This window comes from Pseudorca crassidens, chromosome 8, assembly GCF_039906515.1.
Source record: "Pseudorca crassidens isolate mPseCra1 chromosome 8, mPseCra1.hap1, whole genome shotgun sequence".
Lineage (NCBI taxonomy): Eukaryota > Metazoa > Chordata > Mammalia > Artiodactyla > Delphinidae > Pseudorca > Pseudorca crassidens.
Genome location: NC_090303.1, coordinates 7,273,710 through 7,297,430, shown reverse-complemented (window position 1 = coordinate 7,297,430; position 23,721 = coordinate 7,273,710).

The window sequence follows — 23,721 nt, the reverse complement described above, 5'->3', positions numbered from 1 at the left end:
CATGGAAACATTCTAAGTGTCCATCAATGAGTGAGTGGCAAAGAAAATATGGTATACCTTGATTTATTGTGCCTTACTTTTTTTGCCTTTCACAGGTATCTGTTTTTTAACGACTTGAAGTTTTGTGGCAATCCCATCTTGAAAAAGTCTTTTGGAGGCCTATTTCCAACAGCATTTGTTTACTTCATGTCTCTGTTTCACATTTTGGTAATTCTTACAAAATTTCAAACTTTTCCACTAATATTATATTTTGTGTAGTGATCTGTGAGTGGCGATCTTTGATGTCATCATTGCAAAAAGATTATAATTCTCTGAAGGCTTAAATGATGATTAATATTTTTTAGCAAAAAAGTATTTTTTAATTAAGTTACGTAAATTTTTAAAGACATAATGCTATTGCACACTTAATAAACTGTAGTATAATGTAAACATATCTTGTATGCACTGGGAAACTAAAAATTTGTGTTACTGTCTTTATTGTGGTATTTGCTCTATTGCAGTGGTCTGGAAATATATGTTATTGCATTTTACACCAAATATCTATGTGGCTGGTGTGTGAATGCTACAGAAAGTAGAGGAATGTCCATATTCTCTCTGTCCACCACATTGAATTGTTTTCCCCCCTCTGTATTTCTACTTGTCCTTCAATACTCAGCTGACCTTTGATTTCACCACAATAGCCATCTCTGAAGACACAGCTGTTTTTGAGCCCCTCCTGTGTTCCATGGGTCATTCTGTGTACCCCTAATAGTTTATTATATCAGCACAACAATCTATTACTTTAGCTCGTCTGCCCTGCCAAGTTCCATTTTGTCAGGCATTAAAAAGAAATCTTCAATATCCTTACAAACACTCTCTTTAATACACACAGAGAAACCTGATTTACATATATTTTAAGTACCTAAAATAACTAATAATAAATACTTAGCAAGTAATATTAACAAATATTCTATTACAGAGAAAAATTAAGATGTTAAAATTATAAGGTCATATCATCACAATAATCTTTGTTTTCCTGTAGGCAATAAATCTCTCAGGGTTCAGGTACAAGATCGCTCATGAAGGATGGCCTCAACTCCCAGACCAATTTAACTTCAAAGCTTCTGATATTGGTTATTTCTTAGGGGTTGTGATTTTTTTCTCTGTCACAGCCACAGTTGTCCTAAAGGTAATAATTTTCTGGGCAGGAATCCAATTCTGTTAACTATCTCTGTCAGCATGTCAATTTTGTATTGTACCTGTAAGACTCAGTAGGATCCATCAACATAAGCTCAGATAGTTCTACCATAATACATAAATGTTCTTAAACTAAGTGTTAGAAAAAAGTTAAAAAAATCTGAAAATAGCTACAGTCAATTTCTGAGTTGTGTAATTTACTGTCACAGATAATTATTTGTATATATCATGCAGGTTTGCCTCTTATTCTACCTGCCAATGTCTCTTCCTGAAGAATCATTTTCTACTCTATTGATATACTTATTAAATACATCCCATTCCCTAGGTGGAGTACTTCCTTTAGTTTTATGGTTATTAGTAAAGTTGAATAAAGCATAGGTAATTTGAAAGAAACTTCCAAATTTATGGAGCTGGCATATTTGAATACCCATATGTTTATCTTGGAGAGTGAAAAAAAAAAAGAGATAAAGTAGTAGAAAAAAGGAGAAAGAGCTCAGATAGATATTATCACTGAAGAAACTTGGCTTGGGGCCCACAAAGACCACCAGTGATGAGAGCTCATGTAATCACACATAATTGTGGGACACACAAAATATGAACTCGATAGTTAGAAACATTCACTTCCAAAGATGTAAATGCGTTAGTTTCTGTTGAACACAGTTCTACCTTGTTATGGAAGGGATCTCATACCAACTCTAAACAGAGAGAGTTGGGTAATTCTAAGGAAGAAGCATTTCTTGAAGAAGGAATGACATTCTGTTTTTTCACATACTGAAGATGGACATCTTTAAAATGCTCAGAAGGAGCATTCATACATTTCCTCCCCCCACCCCCGCCCCGAGGTTATGCCCTCTTCCCATTTTCAGGACAAATATCAGTACAAATATCACTGCACACTATTAAGTCAAAATGACTATTCTGTATACCACAACTTAAAACAAAAATCAAGTGGTGTGGAAACTGTGTTATTTTCCTTAGATATTTATTTATAAACAAATGTCTGACTTAAGCTTCCTATACGTTTCTGAAATAAATACGACATACGAATTAAATTGTTCATATGTCCCTCTTTCTATTCTTGCAAAAAGACTATAGGTGATACACATGGTGGGCGTACCTGCATATTTGTCAGACAAAATAACTCAGGATTTTACTTTGTAGTGAGGCTCAAGCGAAGAAGATCCCCTTTAACTGAGGCTTACTGCATACGCACTAAATCTTTAGTCTTGGACAATTTTTATAATCTAATAAGTCATATTTGAACGTTGGGGCTGTTCACGAAACAAAATAAACAAAATTATTCTTCTTAATATAGCTGATTCCATACAGTGACTCTCAGCAATTTCTTTAACCTGAAATATAGTTTAGGGAATTAAAATGTTATTTCCCACTGCAAGTTAATACTTTAAAGAAAAAACCCATTTGATCTATATTATAATGTAAACACTGAAAAGAAAAAAAATTGACAATTCACTTTCCACTATTTAGATGATTTTCTAATATATGCTTGATATTATGGCTCGTGAGTTTGTCTCAAATGAGGAGGGTGTCAAGTCCAAAAATCTTTTCTTATTAGTCTGGAAGTATAAGCTATTTATAATATGAGAATTCTTCATATCTAGTTGTAAATGTAATACATATTTCTCATGTCTTAACATTTTTTAAACTTGAATCAGTTGACTTGACTAAACGGAAGAATACCCGGACTGAATGAGAACATATATGTAGCTTTCCTTCCATCTAAACCCCCTGAGTGGGAAAGCTGGAGATGCTGAAAGACTTCCTCCACTGAGGAGATGGAGCTAAGAGTCCAGGAAGGCCAAGTTGCTAGAGTTTATGAGACAGCAGTACTAGAAAGAGAGAGCTGCTTAGAAGGTTCTCTGGAGAACTATGAAGGGGCCCACTTGAGTATTATTCAGCTAAGTACTGATTAATGTGTGAGGAAGCCACCCCTGAGACTGGGGAGAGACCCAGCGGAAAAGATGAGCAAGAAGGCTGAAGATCACACAGGGCCTGAAACAGTGTGAGCACCACTAGCAAAAAGGAGGAAGTTTTATATTAATGAGTGGGGTACTCACACAAGCTATTAACACTTATCCATCAAGTCTTTCATTTGTGAGTGTGAACAGATATCAAAGAATCACAGCTAGTTGATAGGAACAAGTTGTATGAAAACTAGGAAAGAGATTACAGCCATACCTCACAGATATTGCGGGTTTGGATCCAGACCACTCCAGTCAAGTGAATATCACAATAAAATGAGTCACACGGACTTTTTGATATCTGAGTGTACATAAAAGTTATGTTTATACAATACTGTAGTCTATTAAGTGTGCAGTTGCATTATGTCTAAAAAAACCCACAAGTACTTACCTTAATTTAAAAATAATTTATTGCTAAAAAATGTTAAGCATTATCTGACAACAGAAAACTCCGATTTGTAAAAAACCCAGTATCTGTGAAATACAGTAAAATGAAGCACAATAAAATGTGGTATGTCTGTAAACACATACAAAATGAACTAAATGTGGAAACAGAAGGATAAAATCAGTAGAATTCATATCTAGAGAAAGAGAGAATAACCACCAAAAAAATAGAATGAAGAGGATACCACATCTATAAAACAAGAATGGGCTGCTATACACAAGAATCATCAATCTAGGAAAAAATACATATGATTGCCCCTCAAAGCCAGTGAAATCACTGAATAACAAAAGATATAAGTCTGAAGACTGATCGTATAGGAGTGGCAAGATCTGAGGAGAGAGTACAAAGAATAACTGAAAAGAGTTATATTGATTTGTGTGCCTCGAATTCCCCTGCTAAGAAAACTTTGTGAGAATTTTGGTAAAACGTCAATGACATAAAACTGTTAGTTCCCACCTTTTTTTCCTGGGACGTATGTAAAAGCAATAATGATAATGTGAAACAAAAATGTAAATGTCATTATGGTTGAAATTAGGCAACTATTGTTCCAAACCCAAAATGTTCAGAGCTGTCAAAAGCAGTGGGAACTGAGAAGGAAGACCTGTAAAAGCTGCCAGGAGACAACACCATGGTGCTGCTTTCAGAACAGCCAGTAAATAGTGCTTCTTGGAGGCAAGGTCCACACCTGCTTACAATAACAAAGTGGGGTCTAAAAGCTGGCAGCAGAAGCCTCCCTGGACCCAGTCTGGTTCCAAAAAGTAGAGGCGGTGGAGCTAAATGACTCCCAGACAAGTCATATTTGCAAAAGCCCATCAGTCGCTGTGGCCAAGTGGAAGCACTGAGGATTCATGCTGCAAACCTCCGCAGCTGTCCTACTCTGTGGGGCAGGTCTGCATCCATCCCTATGCCAACTGACCCTTTTGCATTGAGTAGGCGTGGCCACGGGAAAATCTAACACGTTTTGTAACTACAAAATCTTAGAACGCAGTCCCCCCTCTCCCCCATGCCGGTCGCTTCCTCACTGCTGACAGCAGGATCTGGCGAGTCCACCTCTCACCCCTTAGATCTTTGAGGTGTGAGGGCTGACACAAGTGCATGCTTGTCTTCCACTCTTCCTCAAGCTGCATGGATAAGGCACACAGTCATTCCTTAGATAAGTCTTTATGAGCCCTTCTCTTTGACTTAAGATAGTGAGAAATATCTTCACTACTCTCGTTTTTGAGGGGAAGAGGTGGGATTTGAAGTACAACTAAAGATCATCATAGAAAAGTCTTCCTCATAGAGCCCTCCTGCAATCTGCATTCTCTTTTCATCCTGAATGAGAAGGAGGGGCTTATGAGTTACCGGGATTGTAACTGATTTTTATTTGTCTTCTTTCAGCAAATCCCCAAAGATGGTCTGTCTCATAACTCACTTTGGTTTGTTATACCTATACACTTTGGTTTGGTTTGGTGCTCTTAAAACTTAAATTTAATAATAAAGATATTTTGTGAAATATTCCACAGATAGGATGAAGGCCAGTAGCAGAAATATAGGTATTAGGCTACCTAAACATGAAAGAAGATTTACCATAAATCATTTGTCTTGAGGTAAGTATATGATATTGGACTGAGTATCCAGAAACATAGTGGGACATTAGGAGAACACGGAAGTCTTAGTGGCAATCCAGATACGGTGGACAGTGTAATTGCCTTTCTTACATTCATTCAATACCATCTGACTAGCAGCAGTGTAATGTACAGGACTAACCCTATTTCTAGCCCCCTTTCCCCAAGTCACAGTGACTGGTTTAGGTCTGAGTACCCAACACCCATCTAAGACAATCAGCATGTAGTCTGAAAGTCCTGAACGTTTCAGGGTTAGCATATACCTTATTTTGGTCTGGAGTAAAGCTAAGGGCTTTTGTACAAGTGCCAAACATATAATCCTAAGAACTGTTAGCATTCACCTTGTAGCCATGTGAGGTCACTAATCTTAAAATGAAACCGATCTTTTAGAAGGCAGAACAGAAAGACATAAAGGAGGTAGTCCCTCAGGGATGTCACTGACCTGATGTATCAAATCCCATATATCTCTAAAACTGCAGGAGTCAGAACTTAATCCTTTTAGGTTTAAACTGGTATCTTGTTACTTAAGATCAAAGGTACCCTGCCAAAGCAGTTTTCCAGGTGCTATAGCTAACCTAGAGGTTGGTGGATTCTGGGTCTAGCTTGGAGTAACAATACTAAGAGATAACAAAATGATTACTCAATCACTGATATCTGTATCTATGGGGGTGGTTTTAAGTGACCTTCACTCCTGTCTTTGTCCTGGAGGTGAGTGGAGAAAATACACATGAACCACTGATATACTAATGAATATGTAATTCAAGATTGGCTCAGAATTAAGGTTGTGGACAGCTGAGAAAAAGAGAGAGAGAGAGAAAAAAAAAAACAACATAATCTTTGAAAAATAATGAATATGGTCTTTGGCTTGAGATTACATCCCTATTCTAAAATGAGGAAATTGAGCATTAGATAATTTATTTAACTCTCTCAAGGTAATTTACTAGAAAAGTAGATCAAGCATTCAAATTTATGTCTGAAACCCCAAATATATCACTTTACTTGCTGTATAATGAGTTCCCTGAAACTAGGAATATTTGAGCACTCCTGAACAAACATATATCAGGGCTGCATAGGAGTGAGCCTTTCATCAATGATCTCCTGATTTCTTTCCAACTGTGAAAAATCTGCTTCTATTTTAGTATCTAGTGGGTTGTGAGGCAGGTGTCATAGACAGTTCCAACACTGCCCTCTGAAATAGACTGTTGTCATATATTTAATGATTCCTGTCATCATGTATTTTATCAGAATAGAAGGGAAAAATGAGAGGGAGGTTGTCATGATCTGCTAATATGGACTGGTCACGGGCACTCTGGCTCACCTGCTGCCATGAACACACAGAAGCTGCTGTCAGGGTTCTCTCACTCTCTTTTTTCTTTCTTTCTTCTTCTTTTTTTTTTCAGCTTTTTCTCAGATCCTCTATACCTTCCTCTATGCATATGTTATTAACACCAGATGTTGTCAAATCTGATTTTCTTATTTGGTATTTGAATGCCTTGTTTATTAGAACTGCTGCCAACACAGCAAAATTCAAAGTAATTTGCAGGTCTGAATTGCCCATATGCAATTTGGACAGCCTGTGGATTATGCTTAGTGTAGACTGACATGAATTCAGTTTCTTTGAAGTTAATTGTCAGCTCTTACAGCTATAGTGACTGCAGAATAGTCAGCAAAATGCTGCAATCACCATCATTAAGAAATTTTGAATGACTGCCTTTAGATGCAGTATAAAGCTTATTGATGTGGGGGAAAAAAGATCATTTCAGAATACTGAACATTTATCATGGTACTGTTGCCAAGTTCCTAATTATATCTTAAGGCATGGCTTTGTGAAAGAAACTGCATAGAACTGAATCTACTGTCAAATTCTACTGATGTTGGCAATGAGAACTGACAGGGCAACATCAAAGCTAACATGCATACCATCCACTGTTGTTACTAATAATTCAATAAACTTTATTATTAAGTAACTCACAGATAAATGACTAAAGAGAGCAGAGAAATTCTGGCTTGCAATAAGTGAGTAGGGAGAAAACTGTCAGTCCCAAGATAAGAGTTCTGCCTGTTACATAATGACAACACTGTCTACAGTTATAACACAGCTGAACTGAAGACGGGGTTCCTGTCAGATCTACAGCACTTACTCAGAAAACACAGCAATAATTGTGAGCCAAGTCCTAGCAAGAGAACTAGATGACAATACTACAAGCTTTATTGATAAAAACACTGTTTTATAAAACTTTCAATTTATAGAGAACAAACTATACTTTAGCTTCTAAAATTTCTCTAAGAAATTTTGTTGATGTTCTTATAGTGAAATATATGATTGACTTGTATCCTGTTACCTCCTCATAGTGATATTTGTCCATAATTTCCATCTCACATACATGTGACATTCTGATCTTTTGGCTATCTGACTCAGGTTGATGTGGAAATGTTCTGACTAATTTTTGTTTCTATACATAAATTCCATTTTATAATCACTGTGTTCTATTTCCAATGCTTTTTCAGAGCTTGATAGCACTAGATTATCCCATTTAAATCTCTCAAACTACTTGCGAATTAATCTACCTAGTTGTCAGTGAGAAAGCTGACAATCAAGTTAACAATCTGTGCAAAGATAAACAACTAATGAGTGGAAGATCCAGGGCTTAAGCCTAGTCTATTAAATGCAAATTTCATGACTTGTCCTCAACTCTACATGCTGCTTCCCAGCAAGATGGTCTTTATTTCCTTCAGAGTATGCCTTCTATATACTAAATAATTTATCAGTGCACAGAATTTCAAGGAAGGGATCTATGGAATCAAATAATATACACTTATTTCATTTTGCTTTGTGAATTAGCTGATAAAATTGCAGGGTGATTTATAGAAATAAGAAATACTAATATCTTTGACTTTCACAAATATAGTAGGAAAATTCCGTAACCCTGTAATAAATACTTATCCTCTTATATCTTACTTCTTTTGACAAAAGTTGATGTTGCCCCATTTTAGGAGGTGGTGGTCTATGAAAAGATGCTGCAATTTAAGGGAAGGAGGAATTGGGACTGAGGAAGAACAGCTTACTTTTGAAATTATGTCTCATAAGGCAAGTGTGAATAACAAATTTCAAACCATGGAAATGAAATTAGTGATATAGTGTATGATTTGAGAAATTCTCAGAATGGGAATTCAAACATGTCGAGAAAGAAACAACAAATTCAGGTTCCAGATTAAGGCCAAGCCTCTGACCTCTGGTCCTTCAAAATCTTGGCTTCTCTGGGATCAACTGCTATCACTCCAGTACTTTCCTTCACTGCTGAATCCCTCACATCATCAAGTAAACCTGCATAAGATCCTCCAGTTTAAAATTTAATCAATGTAACTCCTATGGACTACATTGTCAATGTCAGCCATTGACCAATACTTGGCATCATTGACTGTCACCCTTCACCTCTCACATCACTGGAAAGCTTTGCTAAAGGCATCTGTTACCTCAGTGCCTTTAAATAAATATGACATTTTAAAGGTCTTTGTGCCTGGCTTCTCTATGGCACTCACCACTGTGAGCCATTCAGACTTTAAAGCATTTGGTCTTCCAGGTATGCCTGATACAACAAAAGCTATTCTCTCTCATTCTCTTTTGGGATCTCTCCTTTCATCTCATTCTTAAAGTTCAAGCTCCTTATGCCTCTGTCATAAGCCTTCTCATCCCACATTACACAAGTGCCCTGAATTTATCCCATAAGTGACCTCAATTTCAGATATATGCCAATTGCTCATTTATCTGGTTATTCAAGTTATGCTACTGAAAGCCTAGGATGGGCCAGGCCAAACATCATTCCTGAGTCTAGGACTATGTATCCTCATACATACAGAGGTGAATGGCAGTCACTTTAAATTTCACTGATCATATCTCATCATCTTCAACACCAAGCCTGCACCTGCTGAGTGTATCCTGTTTCAGAAAATCCTATGAAAGTTGAACCGATGACGTTAGGGCTTGTTAAATGTCACCAGTATACCTCACAATCCTCTAGTAGGTCTCTCTTCATATCTCATATTCATCACCATTCAGTCTGCTCTACTGTCTTTTAAAATAATGCTCTTCCATAAATGAAAATCTAATTATGTAACTACAGTCTTAAAAATCTTCACTGGTTTTCCATTGACCTTAAAATGAGACCTCCCATTTCAAACATGGAGGAGTATTTGGGTCCCATTTTCCTCTTTATCCTGATCTGATTATTTTGCACTCTCCTTCCCACTCAGTTCTACTACTGGACTGTTTTACCCATTAGGGGAATCAGGCCATTCCACAGGAGAATTTTAGTATTTTTATTGTGTCCCTTCACATTTCCCATGTATACTCCCAGTAACTTATTTGTTGTTGTTACTATCATTACTGGAATCCTTTCCTCTATTATAATTTGTAACTAGTTCTTATTTTTATATAAGAAACACATAATTCAATGTCCTTGGTAGTTGCAGAGAAAGAGAATAATCCTTTCAGTTACTTTGAGACTGTTTGAGCAGGAAATGAAATTTGATGTGGGCCTGAAGAGTGTTCAGGGTGTTATCAGAAGGGAGTTGTAGGAGACGGTTTATCACATAGACGAGACGAAAAGCACAGGGTGGGCAACCTAAAGGAAAGAGCAGGTTGTTAACTTTAGTCTAGGTACAAGTGATGTGAGGTGAGGATGAGGTTGGGAAGATGAGGGTCTGTGTTCAAGAGCCTAGAATTGCTTGTGAAATTGTAGATTAGTTAAAGAGCGAGTGTAAATTCTCATTTTCTCAGAAATAATTGGACCTTTCTTAAAATATAGTGCATTTTAAAGATTAAATAATTGAAAACTAGGTCTCCTCTTTCTACTCTCTAATGAGAAATGGAAATTTTTCTCGAAAATGAGATTTTGATGCACTATTATATCACAGGGTATCATATCACATTAATATATGCAAACACACAAAGTTTAATCTCTTTCTTGGAAAGATGTTGAGACACAGAACTTATACAAAATATGAAGATGACCCAACACATCATGGGCAAAGTGGCAAAGCACTTTTTCTTTCTTTCTTTCTTTCTTTCTTTCTTTCTTTCTTTCTTTCTTTCTTTCTTTCTTTCTTTCTTTCTTTCTTTCTTTCATTCTTTTCTTCCTTCCTTCTTTCTTTCTTTCTTTCTTCCTTCCTTCCTTCACTCTTTTTCTTTCTTTTCTTTTCTTTCTTTCCTTCATCCTTTCTTTCTTCCTTTCTTTCTTTCTTTCTTTCTTTCTTTTTTTCCTTCCTTCTTTCTCTTTCTTTCTTTCTTTCTTTCTTTCTTTCTTCTCTCTTTTCTTTCTTTCTTCCTTTTTTTTTCTTAACTGTTTCTCCTAAATTCATAGACAGATATTTATCTACTGTGATCTTGAAGGGGTGTTTCTATGTGAGAACATCCCTGTGTAGACTGTGTGTGTCCAATATCTTTGCTGCGAGGGATGATTTTGGTACCAGGTCACCAAAGGCATCTTTTTATGAGTGTGCTGGTCATTATCCCCTGAATAGCGGATGCTGTTGGCTTTGGAGTATCTAAAGTCTGTGCAGAGTGTCAAGTGGGGCTTCCTCTCTACTTGTGGTTGTTGCCACCCTGTCAGGGGTGGGGTCTGTTCCCCAGCTTTTGGAGTACAAGCCCTGAAGTTTGCATTAAATCACTCTCCTTTACCCTTGAGTAAGTGCCCTGCCCCAAAGGAGGTGATTGCTGAAGCAAGTGAGGCCCCTGTGGTCAGAGAGAATCTATGTATCGCCTGTGTAGGCGTTCATGGTTCCACTCAGAAGCAGCCCAAGGCTGTGTTCCTTCCTATGCTATATGCATCCCAGATCTGGTGCAAGGATGTGGCATGGAGGTGGCCACAGGTTGAGGCGTCTGGGCTTTGGGAATTGAGGTGGCTGCATAGCTGCCTGAAATCTGGGCTGTCTCTGTGGCAGTGTTCTCCCAGGACCTGTCTGCCCCAGATCCATCACTAATCTGCCATGTGGAGTGGGCACACGGGGGGACACTCTTGCTGGGAGGTGAATCACTGTGTTCCTAAGTGCTCTGACAAGGGTCACCCCTGCCCCACCCGGATCACACCCTAGGCACCCCGTTCTATCTGCAAAGGTAGACAGTCTTCCTGGTGTCAGGAATTTCTTTCTTGACCCCTTTGCAGCTTCCTCTTCCATTCTTTCTTGGAATTCTCTCTCCATGTGATAAATATCATATGACTTTAAAAACCTTCTTTAGACAAAGTTTCCAAAATGTTTATTTCTAACTGAAACTAAATTCTAGACTTTCCTATCCAACTACTAATTAAAAATTCCACTTGGTTATGTAAAAAGTATGTCAAAATTAATATGAAATTCCACTTGGTTATGTAAAAGGTATGTCAAAATTAATATGTCCAAAACCAAAATCTATCTCTAAATTCACAGAGGTCTTATCTAAAGTAGTTTCACCAGAACACCTACTTTTCTGTATCTGAAAACCTCTTTGTTATTTCATAGCTCATAAAAATTTTTTAGATTATTTGATTTTTAAAGTTTCCACGATATATGGTAATATATAGGAGGACAGTTTCAGTTCTTTATTGTTACATTACACCCACCCAGAATCATAGAGGCTGAAGCCCACCTTGACTATCCTCAAGTGTGGGTTGATGCAGCTCAGGTAGGTGGTTCCTCTGCTCCCTTTGATGTTAGCTGGTGTTGCCATCACCTGGAGGTTTGACTGGGGTGGACATGTTCCAGGTGGCTCAGTTACATGGCTGGCAGTAGATGCCAGCTTTTAGCTGAGGGCTCAGCTAGGTTCGTCAGCTGGGACACCCCGGTTCTCCTGCACGTGGCTTCTCCACATGACTTATGCTTCTCTCAGCCCAGCCACTAGGGTCCAGACAGAGCCTCCCTAGCACCACAGGCAGATGTCACAGATACTAAGTGGGGTCACCTGTGCCTCACCGTATGGGCTGCAACAAGCCACAGGGCCAGCCAGGATGAAGGGGAGTGGAAATTGACTCTACCTTTCAATAGGAGGAGTGGGAAAGCATTTGCAGCATCTCTAATCCCCAGGGTCAGCTCCCTGATCAAAATTACTTACATTTCTCCCACCTGCAAAGTACATGTACCCCTCTTAAAACATCCTGAATTCTCATCCTATATGAATGAATTCTTATCACACTCAGGCTTAAGATACAGGATTTCATCATTTAAATCAGGTTCAGTTGTAGATGAGGTTCTTTGTGTGTCTCTTCAGGTGTGGAGATCTACCTACCTCACCACCAGTCATGCCCAATATGAAATGTGGCAAAAGAAACAGGGTAACTGCAACAGACACTCCTGTGCAAAAAGGAGGTGTTAAGGGTTAAATTGTGTTCCCCCAATTCATACGTTGACTGTATTTGGAGATAAGACTTTTAAAAAGACAAGATTGAGGTAAATTGGGGCCATCAGGGTGGGACCTAATCCACCTACTAATACACAAGGGAAGGACAAGAGCCTCATAACACTCACTGGACTACAGTCTTCTGAATCCAGCCAAGCCCATGTTGCACATTCCCCGTGTTCCTGGGACAGAGAGTGGTCCTTGGTTAGGAATCAGTTCTGTTTAACAGAGATGCTTCCTCATGGCTTTTGGCTCCATCATCTGGGTTCCTGGTGTTCCTGTTCCATAAGAAATGGCCTGTGTTTGCAGCTGAGTAATTTTCTAAGCCTGCTTCCTGACCATAGAAGTTTGGGGGCTCAAAGGCATCTTTTTCACTTTGAAGTGTTTCTGCCACTGTCAGGACAAGTAAAATACCTCCTTTTAATACTGTGTATTAAATTCTAAGTATAAAATTATAATCCACTCTATGATATTAAAGCAATACCCATGAATTCTCACAGATGGGCCCCTCTCAGCTTTGGGAAGCCCTTCACAGTACTGTGCGACACTGCCCTCAATTTCTTAGAAGCCCTTTTGTTTAGTGGAAGAACGGTGGGTAACGTCCTAAAGTTCTAAAGTTTCAACAGAGGGTCTGACAAACCCTCTAAAGTTTCAACAGAGAGTCTGACAAACATACCCTTGACTTAATCTTTACACTGGCAGCCCCCTAGATTTGGTCTTTGCCCTGGAGCCATTTCTTACTGGCCAAACTTTGGATCCCTGGTGAAACTGAGGGAACCATTTTGTTTTTCAACTCAGTAAGTCCTAGGTTGGAAATTCTCTAAATTATCAGCCACTTTTATTGAAAGTTTCTTTCTTTTTTTTTTCTTTTGGATTTGTTGTTTTTCACAGTCAGTTAAAGGAAGCCAGTTGGTATTCATTCTTCTTGGAAATCTCCTTTTTCAGATTCACAAGTTCATTTTATACATTTTCTTGCTTCCATCTTACTGATGGAATATTCAGCTATCATTTATACTGTGTATAAGCTGGGATCTCTTTTCTGAAGACTTAAATAGTAATTTTGTAGGCAAATTTCTCGCTGCCTTCCCAGCCTTCACAGCCTGCTCTAAAATTGATCTTCTGCCTGATTCCAAAGCCACCTTCACAAGTACCATCTTCTGTTTCAATTATATATTGATGAATAACAAAAGCCCTCAAAGTTAATGGTGTAAAATATTTATGATTTTTCACAATTCTATGGGTTGACTGACTGTAGATTATTTACATTCTTTCATGTAAAAGTGCACACAGCTGCCACCGACTTCCCAAGGTTCTCGTTCCACTAAGTGTCGGGTGCAGGCTATAGTTGGTGCCTGAGGCCGAAATTCTGAAAGTGCTGAGTCACACTGCAGGCGGCTGCTGCTTGTAACCACTTGGGGCTCCCAAAAGCTGTTGGCCAGGGCACCTGGGTTTCCATCCACCTGAACAAGCCATGATGCTTGGGCTTCTTTCTCATTTAATGACTGGGTTCCAAAAGGCAGCCTTCGAATAAATGATCTCCTTAAGTCTCTGACTTGGAAGCTACATTGCTTTACTCCCTGCCTTTTCCTAGTTAAAACAAGTCACTGGACTGGCACAGATTCAAGGAGGGGACGAAAGTAGTCTCTACCTATTGATTAGAATAGCGGTAAAATATATTTGCTACAGAATCTACAAAACTGGGTCTTGACTTAGTGTGTATTAAATAAATATTCTTTGAAAGAATGAAGGAATGGAAGAATGAATGCTCTCATCTAAGCCAAGAGCACATTTCATTCACACTCTGTCAGTTGAAAGAACACTAATATTTCAAGACGTATTTTAATTATCCATTCTCTGGGATGCCTTTTTAATTCATCTATTGGATAACGGCTTTCTTTTCATTTTAATTGAATTATAATGCTCTTCATGCCCAGCATAGCACTTAAATAATATATTCACTTCTATCTCCACTGGAATGCAAGCAAGTTTAGAGAAAGTAAGTTTGTGTGTTATTCATATGTTTTCACCAAGTACCTAGCACTGTGTCTTTTATATTAGTCCTTAATAAATAATTGTGAATATTTGGTGTTCTATATTAATAACCTTAAACCATAACTTAAACATAAGCTTACAAAATTTTATGAAAGAAATTTTATTCATAGGAATACATATTAAATTTTTTTATTAAAATGTAGCTGACTTACAATGTTGTGTTAGAAATACATATTGTTAAAATAAATATTTTATTTTATTTTTATTTATTTTTTACTTTTTAACATCTTTATTAGAGTATAATTGCTTTACAATGGTGTGTCAGTTTCTGCTTTATAACAAAGTGAATCAGTTATACATATACATATGTCCCCATATCTCTTCCCTCTTGCATCTCCCTCCCTCCCACCCTCCATATCCCACCCCTCTAGGTGGCCAAAAGCACCAAGCTGATCTCCCTGTGCTATGCAGCTGCTTCCCACTAGCTATTGCTTTTACATTTGGTAGTGTATATATGTCCATGCCACTCTCTCATTTGTCCCAGCTTACCCTTCCCCATCCCAGTGTCCTCAAATCCATTCTCTAGTAAGTCTGCATCTTTATTCTCATCTTGCCCCTAGGTTCTTCTAACCATTTGCTGTTTTTTTTTTTTTTTTTTTAGATTCCATATATATGTGTTAGCATATGGTATTTGCACCTCCCTTTCTGACTTACTTCACTCTGTATGACAGTCTCTAGGTCCATCCACCTCACTGCAAATAACTCAGTTTCATTCCTTTTTATGGTGGAGTAATATTCCATTGTATATATGTGCCACATCTTTATCCATTCATCTGTTGATGGGCACTTCAGTTGCTTCCATGTCCTAGCTATTGTAAATAGAGCTGCAATGAATATTTTGGTACGTGACTCTTTTTGAATTATGGTTTTCTCAGGGTATATGCCCAGTAGTGGCCTTGCTGGGTCGTATGGTAGTTCTATTTTTAGTTTTTTAAGGAACCTCCATACTGTTCTCCATAGTGGCTGTATCAATTTACATTCCCACCAACAGTGCAAGAGGGTTCCCTTTTCTTCACACCCTCTCCAGCATTTATTGTTTGTAGATTTTTTGATGATGGCCATTCTGACCAGTGTGAGATGATCTCATTGTAGTTTTAATTTGCATTTCTCTAATGAATAATGATGTTGAGCATTCCTTCACGTGTTTGTTGGCAATCTGTATATCTTCTTTGGAGAAATGTCTATTTAGATCTTCTGCCCATTTTTGGATTGGGTTGTTTGTTTTTTTGATATTGAGCTGCATGAGTTGGTGGTATGTTTTGGAGATTAATTCTTTGTCAGTTGCTTCATTTGCAAATATTTTCTCCCATTCTGAGGGTTGTCTTTTTGTCTTGTTTATGGTTTCCTTTGCTGTGCAAAAAATTTGAAGTTTCATTAGGTCCCATTTGTTTATTTTTCTTTTAATTTCCATTTCTCTAGGAGGTGGGTCAAAAAGGATCTTGCTGTGATTTATGTCACAGAGTGTTCTGCCTATGTTTTCCTCTAAGAGTTTGATAGGGTCTGGCCTTACATTTAGGTCTTTAATGCATTTTGAGTTTATTTTTGTGTATGATGTTAGGGAGTGTTCTAATTTCATTCTTTTACATGTTGCTGTCCAATTTTCTGAGCAACACTTATTGAAGAGGCTGTCTTTTCTCCACTGTATATTCTTGCCTCCTTCATGAAAGATAAGGTGACCATATGTGCGTGGGCTTATCTCTGAGATTTCTATCCTGTTCCATTGTTCTATAGTTCTGTTTTTGTGCCAGTACCATACTATCTTGATTACTGTAGCTTTCTAGTATAGTCTGAAGTCAGGGAGCCTGATTCCTCCAGCTCCGTTTTTCGTTCTCAAGATTGCTTTGGTTATTTGGTGTCTTTTGTGTTTCCACACAAATTGTGAAATTTTTTGTTCTAGTTCTGTGAAAAATGCCAGTGATAGGGATTGCATTGAATCTGTAGATTGCTTTGGGTAGTAGAGTCATTTTCCCAATGTTGATTCTTCCAATCCAAGAACATGGTATATTTCTCCATCTATTTGTATCATCTTAATATCTTTCATCAGTGTCTTATAATTTTCTGCATACAGGTCTTTTGTCTCCTTATGTAAGTTTATTCTTAGATATTTTATTCCTTTTGTTACAATGGTAAATGAGAGTGTTTTCTTAATTTCACTTTCAGATTTTTCATCATTAGTGTATAGGAATGCAAGAGATTACTGTGCATTAATTTTGTATTCTGCTACTTTACCAAATTCATTGATTGGCTCTAGTAGTTTTCTGGTAGCATCTTTAGGATTCTCTATGTATAGTATCATGTCATCTGCAAAGAGTGACAGCTTTACTTCTTCTTTTCCAATTTGGATTCCTTTTATTTCTTTTTCTTCTCTGATTGCTGTGACTAAAACTTCCAAAACTATGTTGAATAATAGTGTTGAGAGTGGGCAACCTTGTCTTGTTCCTGATCTTAGTGGAAATGGTTTCAGTTTTTCAGAACTGAGGATGATATTGCCTGTGGGTTTTTCATATATGGTCTTTATTGTATTGAGGAACGTTCCCTCTATGCCTACTTTCTGGAGGGTTTTTATAATAAATGGGTGTTGAATTTTGTTGAAAGCTTTCTCTGCATCTATTGAGATGATCATATACTTATTATCCTTCCGTTTGTTAATATGGTGTATCACATTGATTGATTTGCCTATATTGAAGAATCCTGCATTCCTGGGATAAACCTCACTTGATCATAGAGTATGATCCTTTTAATGCGCTGTAGGATTCTGTTTGCTAGTACTTTGTTGAGGATTTTTGCATCTATTTTTATCAGTGATATTGGCCTGTAGTTCCTCCCTCTGCTATACTTTGGAAGAGTTTGAGAAGGATAGGTGTTAGCTCTTCTCTAAATGTTTGATAGAATTCACCTGTGAAGCCATCTGGTCCTGGGTTTTTGTTTGTTGGAAGATTTTTTTTTTTTTTTTTCGGTACACGGCCTCTCACTGTTGTGGCCTCTCCCACTGCGGAGGCCAGGCTCCGGACACGCAGGCCCTGCGGCCATGGATCACAGGCCCAGCCACTCTGCGGCATGTGGGATCCTCCCGGATTGGGGCACAAACCTGTGTTCCCTGCAGTGGCAGGTGGACTCTCAACCACTGCGCCACCAGGGAAGACCTGTTGGAAGATTTTTAATCACAGTTTCAATTTCAGAGCTTGTGACTGGTCTGTTCATATTTTCTATTTCTCCCTGGTTCAGTCTCAGAAGGTTGTGCATTTCTAAGAATTTGTCCATTTCTTCCATGTTGTCCATTTTATTGGCATATAGTTGCTTGTAGTAATCTCTCATGATCCTTTGTATTTCTGCAGTGTCTGTTGTTATTTCTCCTTTATCATTTCTAATTCTATTGATTTGAATCTTCTCCCTTTTTTTCTTGATAAGTCTGGCTAATGGTTTATCAATTTTGTTTATCTTCTCAAAGAACAAGCTTTTAGTTTTATTGATCTTTGTTATCGTTGCCTTTGTTTCTTTTTCATTTATTTTTGATCTTATCTTTATGATTTCGTTCCTTCTGCTAACTTTGGGTTTTTTTGTTCTTCTTTCTCTAATTGCTTTAGGTGTAAGGTTAGGTTTATTTGAGATGTTTCTTGTTTCTTAAGGTAGGCTTGTATAGCTATAAACTTCCCTCTTAGAACTGTTTTTGCTGCATCCCATAGGTTTTGGGTTGTTGTGTTTTCATTGTCATTTGTTTCTAGGTATTTTTTGATTTCCTCTTTGATTTCTTCAGTGATCTCTTGGTTATTAAGTAGTGTGCTGTTTAGCTTCCATGTGTTTGTATTTCTTTCAATTTTTTCCTGTAATTGATATCTAGTCTCATAGTTTTGTGGTCAGAAAAGATACTTGATACAATTTCAATTTTCTTAAATTTACCAAGGCTTGATTTGTGACCCAAGATATAATGTATCCTGGAGAATGTTCTATGAGCACTTGAGAAGAATGTGTATTCTGTTGTTTTTGTATGGAATGTCCTATAAATATCAATTAAGTCCATCTTGTTTAATGTATCATTTAAAGCTTGTGTTTCCTTATTTATTTTCATTTGGATGCTCTGTCCATTGGTGAAAGTGGGGTGTTAATGTCCCCTACTATGATAGTGTTACTGTCGATTTCCCCTTTTATGGCTGTTAGTATTTGCCTTATGTATTGAGGTGCTCCTATGTTGGGTGCATAAATATTTACAATTGTTATATCTTCTTCTTGGATTGATTCCTTGATCATTATGTAGTGTCCTTCTTTGTCTGTTGTAATAGTCTTTATTTTAAAGTCTATTTTGTCTGATATGAGAATTGCTACTCCAGCTTTCTTTTGGTTTCCATTTGCATGGAATATCTTTTTCCATCCCCTCACTTTCAGTCTGTATGTGTCCCTAGGTCTGAAGTGTGTCTATTGTAGACAGCATATATACGGGTCTTGTTTATGTATCCATTCAGCCAGTCTATGTCTTTTGGTTGGAAAATTTAGTCCATTTAAATTTAAAGTAATTATTGATATGTATGTTCCTATTACCATTTTCTTAATTTTGGGAAGTTTATTATTGTAGGTCTTTTCCTTCTCTTGTTTTTCCTGCCTAGAGAAGTTCCTTTAGCATTTGTTGTAAAGCTGGTTTGGTGATGCTGAATTCTTTTGGCTTTTTTTTTTTTTTTTTCAGTACACAGGCCCCTCACTGTTGTGGCCTCTTCCATTGTGGAGCACAGGCTCCGGACGCTCAGGCTCAGTGGCCATGGTTCACGGGCCCAGCCGCTCTGTGGCATGTGGGATCTTTCTGGACCAGGGAACGAACACGTGTCCCTTGCATCGGCAGGCGGACTCTCAACCACTGTGCCACCAGGGAAGCCCTTCTTTTAGCTTTTGCTTATGTGTAAAGCTTTTAATTTCTCCATCAAATCTGAATGAGATCCTTGATGGGTAGAGTAATCTTGGTTGTAGGTTTTTCTCTTTCATCAATTCAAATATGTCCTGCCACTCCCTTCTAGCTTGCAGTGTTTTTCCTGAAAGATCAGCTATTAACCTTATGGGGATTCCCTTATGTGTTACTTGTTGTTTTCCCTTTGCTGCTTTTAATATTTATTCTTTGTATTTAATTTTTGATAGTTTGATTAATATGTGTCTTGGTGTGTTTCTCCTTGGTTTTATCCTGTATTGGACTCGCTGTGCTTCTTGGTCTTGATTAACTATTTCCTTTCCCATATTAGGGAAGTTTTCAACTATAATATCTTCAAATATTTTCTCAGCCCCTTTCTTTTTCTCTTCTTCTTCTGGATCCCCAATAATTCAAATGTTGGTGTGTTTAATATTGTCCCAGAGGTCTCTGAGACTGTCCTCAATTATTTTCATACTTTTTTGTTTATTCTGCTCTGCAGTAGTTTTTTCCATTATTTTGTCTTCCAGGTCACTTATCCGTTCTTCTGCCTCAGTTATTCTGCTATTGATCCCTTCTAGAGAATTTTCAAATTCATTTATTGTGTTGTTCATCTCTGTTTGTTTGCTCTTTAGTTCTTCTAGGTCCTTGTTAAACGTTTCTTTTATTTTCTCCATTCTATTTCCAAGATTTTGGATCATCTTTACTATCATTATTCTGAATTCTTTTTCAGGTAGACTGCCTATTTCATCTTCATTTGTTAGATCTGGTGGGTTTTTGCCTTGCTTCTTCAACTGCTGTGTGTTTCTTTGTCTTCTCATTTTGGTTAACTTACTGTGTTTGGGGTCTCCTTTTCACTGGCTGCAGGTTCGTAATTTCTGTTGTTTTTGTTGTCTGTCTCCAGTGGTTAAGGTTGGTTCAGTGGGTTCTGTAGGCTTTCTGGTGGAGTGGACTAGTGCCTGTGTTCTGATGGATGAGGCTGGATCTTGTCTTTCTGATGGGCAGGTCCACATCTGCTGGTGTGTTTTGGGGGTATCTGTGGCCTTATTATGATTTTAGGCAGCCTCTGTGCTAATGGATGGGGTTCTGTTCCTGTCTTGCTAGTTTTTTGGCATAAAGTGTCTAGCACTGTATCTTGCTGGTTGTTGAGTGGAGCTGGGTCTTGGCATTGAGATGGAGATTTCTGGGAGATTTTCACCATTTGATATTACGTGGAGCTGGGAGGTCTCTGGTGGACCAGTGTCCTGAACTTGGCTCTCCCACCTCAGTGGCACAGCCTTGACGCCTGGCTGGAGCACCAAGAGCCTGTCCTCCACATGGCTCAGAATAAAAGGCAGAAAAAAAGAAAGAAAGAAAGAAGATAAAATAATATAAAGTAAAATAAAATAAAGTTATTAAAATAAAAAGTAATTATGAAGAAAAAAAACTTTTAAGTAATAAAAAAAAAAACCAAAAGTGGACAGAGAGAACCCTAGGATGAATGGTAAAAGCAAAGCTTTACAGACAAAATCACACATAGAAGCATACACATACACACTCACAGAAAGAGAAAAAGGGAAAAAAATATACATATATCATTGCTCCCTAAGTCCACCTCCTCAATTTGGGATGATTCGTTGTCTATTCAGGTATTCCACAGATGCAGGGTACATCACGTTGATTGTGGAGATTTAATCCACTGCTCCTGAGGCTGCTAAGAGAGATTTCCCCTTCTCTTCTTTTTTAACACAGCTCCCGGGTTTCAGCTTTGGATTTGGACACACCTCTGCATGTAGGTCACCGGAGGCCATCTGTTCTTCGCTCAGACAGGACGGGGTTAAAGGAGAAGCTGATTCGGGGGCTCTGGCTTACTCAGGTGGGGGGAAGGAGGGGTACTGAGTGCGGGTCGAGCCTGCAGCGGTAGAGGCCAATGTGACGTTGCACCAGCCTTAGGCGCACCGTGCGTTCTCCCTGGGAAGTTGTCCCTGGATCTCGGGACCCTGGCAGTGGTGGGCTGCACAGGCTCCCCGGAAGGGAGGTGTGGAGAGTGACCTATGCCCGCACACAGGCTTCTTCGTGGCAGCAGCAGCAGCCTTAGAGTCCCATGCCCATCTCTGGGGTCCACGCTGATAGCCGCGGCTTGCACCCGTCTCTGGAGCTCCTTTAAGCTGCACTCTTAATCCCCTCTCTTCACGCACCAGGAAACAAAGAGGCAAGAAAAAGTCTCTTGTCTCTTCGGCAGGTCCAGACTTTTCCCGGACTCCCTCCCCGCCAGCTATGGCGCACTAACCCCCTGAAAGCTGTGTTCACGCTGCCAACCCCAGTGTTCTCCTGCACTCCGACCGAAGCCCGAGGCTCAGCTCCCAGCCCCGCCCACCCCGGCGGGTGAGCAGACAAGCCTCCCGGGCTGGTGAGTGCCGGTCGGCACCGATCCTCTGTGCGGGAATCTCTCCGCTTTGCCCTCCGCAACCCTGTGGCTGCGCTCTCCTCCATGGTACCGAAGCTTCCCTCCTCCGCCACCTGCAGTCTCCATCCACGAAGGGGCTTCCTAGTGTGTGGAAACCTTTCCTCCTTCACAGCTCCCTCCTACTGGTGCAGATCCCATCCTTATTCTTTGTCTCTGTTTATTCTTTTTTCTTTTGCCCTACCCAGGTATGTGGGGAGTTTCTTGCGTTTTGGGAGGTCTGAAGTCTTCTGCCAGCGTTCAGTAGGTGTTCTGTAGGAGTTGTTCCACGTGTAGATGTATTTCTGGTGTATCTATGGGGAGGAAGGTGATCTCCTCGTCTTACTCTTCCGCCATCTTGAAGCTCCTCCAAACATTTTTTTAAATATAATTGTAGATTTACAGAAAAATTGTGAAGATGATACATAGAATTCCAATATAACCGACACACATTTCCCTCTGTATTAGCGTCTTACATTAATAGGTACATGTGTTACAGTTAAGAACAAATATTGATGAAATGTTAAAGGTCATACTTTATTCAGATTATCCTCGTTTTTACATAAAGTGCTTTTTTTTTCTGTTCCAGAATCCCAACCAAGATACCGCCTTATATTTGGTAGTCATACCCCTTTGGCTTCTCTCGGCTGTGACAGTTTCTCTGACTATCCTTGTTTTTGATATCCTCGACAGTTTTACGAGTACTGACTAGGTATTTTACAGAATGCCCTTCTGTTGGTATTTATCCACTGTTTATCTCATGGTTAGACTGTGTTTATGTGTTTTGGGGTGAAGATCAGAGATAAAGTATCATTTTCATCACGTTGTGTTTCAAGGGCACATACTAATACATGACATCACTGTCGATGTTAATTCGGATCACCTGGCTGAGGTACGTTTCTCGGGTCTCTCCATTGAAATATTTTCCCTCTCCTTCCACACTGTGCCCCATGGAGGAAAGTCATGACGTGTGGCCCATACCCCAGGAGTGGAGAGTCCCGCTCTACATCATTGAGGTAGGGGTAGTGTATACAGTCAATTATTTTCAATTTTTTTTTTGAAGAAAAAAAAACACATGAGGTCTGTCTATTGTATCCAATTTATGTATGTATTCAATCATTTGTATATATCCTGATTTGAGCATTGGGAGCTCTTTCAGTTGGCTTCTGTGTCCCTTTGACATGCCTCCATCTTTGAGAGTTTTTAAAAAAATCACTCCCTTACTTTCTGGCACAGTAAGATTCTACAGGCTCATTGTGTATATTTTCTGCTCCAGTCCTAGAATCAGCCATTTCTCCAAGGAGCCCTGGTTTCTTTATCAACTAGAGTACAGTGTTGTGTATAATTCCTTTGCATGTAATCTTACAGACTCTGTTGATTTCCAAAGATACTTAAGTCAGCACCTGCTCCCCCTCACCCTTCAGTGAGGTTGTTTCATACATTTGTAGTATGTTTAGTTTATCTTTTTTAACAGATTCTGAAATCCATCCTGGGATCCCTGACCTCCTAAATGACTTTTAAAAAGTGTGCATACATTAAGGTTGATCTTTATTTTGTAAAGTTCTGTGAGATTTTAACAAACACTCAGTATGCTACATTTATCATTACACGGTTATACAGAATAGTTTCACCATCCTAAAAATCCCCTGTTCTTTACCTATTCAATTCCCTTCACCCTGAAACCTTGGCAACAACTGATCTGACAGATCATTGAAATCATGGAGTTTGCAGCCTCTTAGACTGACTTCTTTAACTTAGCAATATGAATTTAAGTTTCACCCAT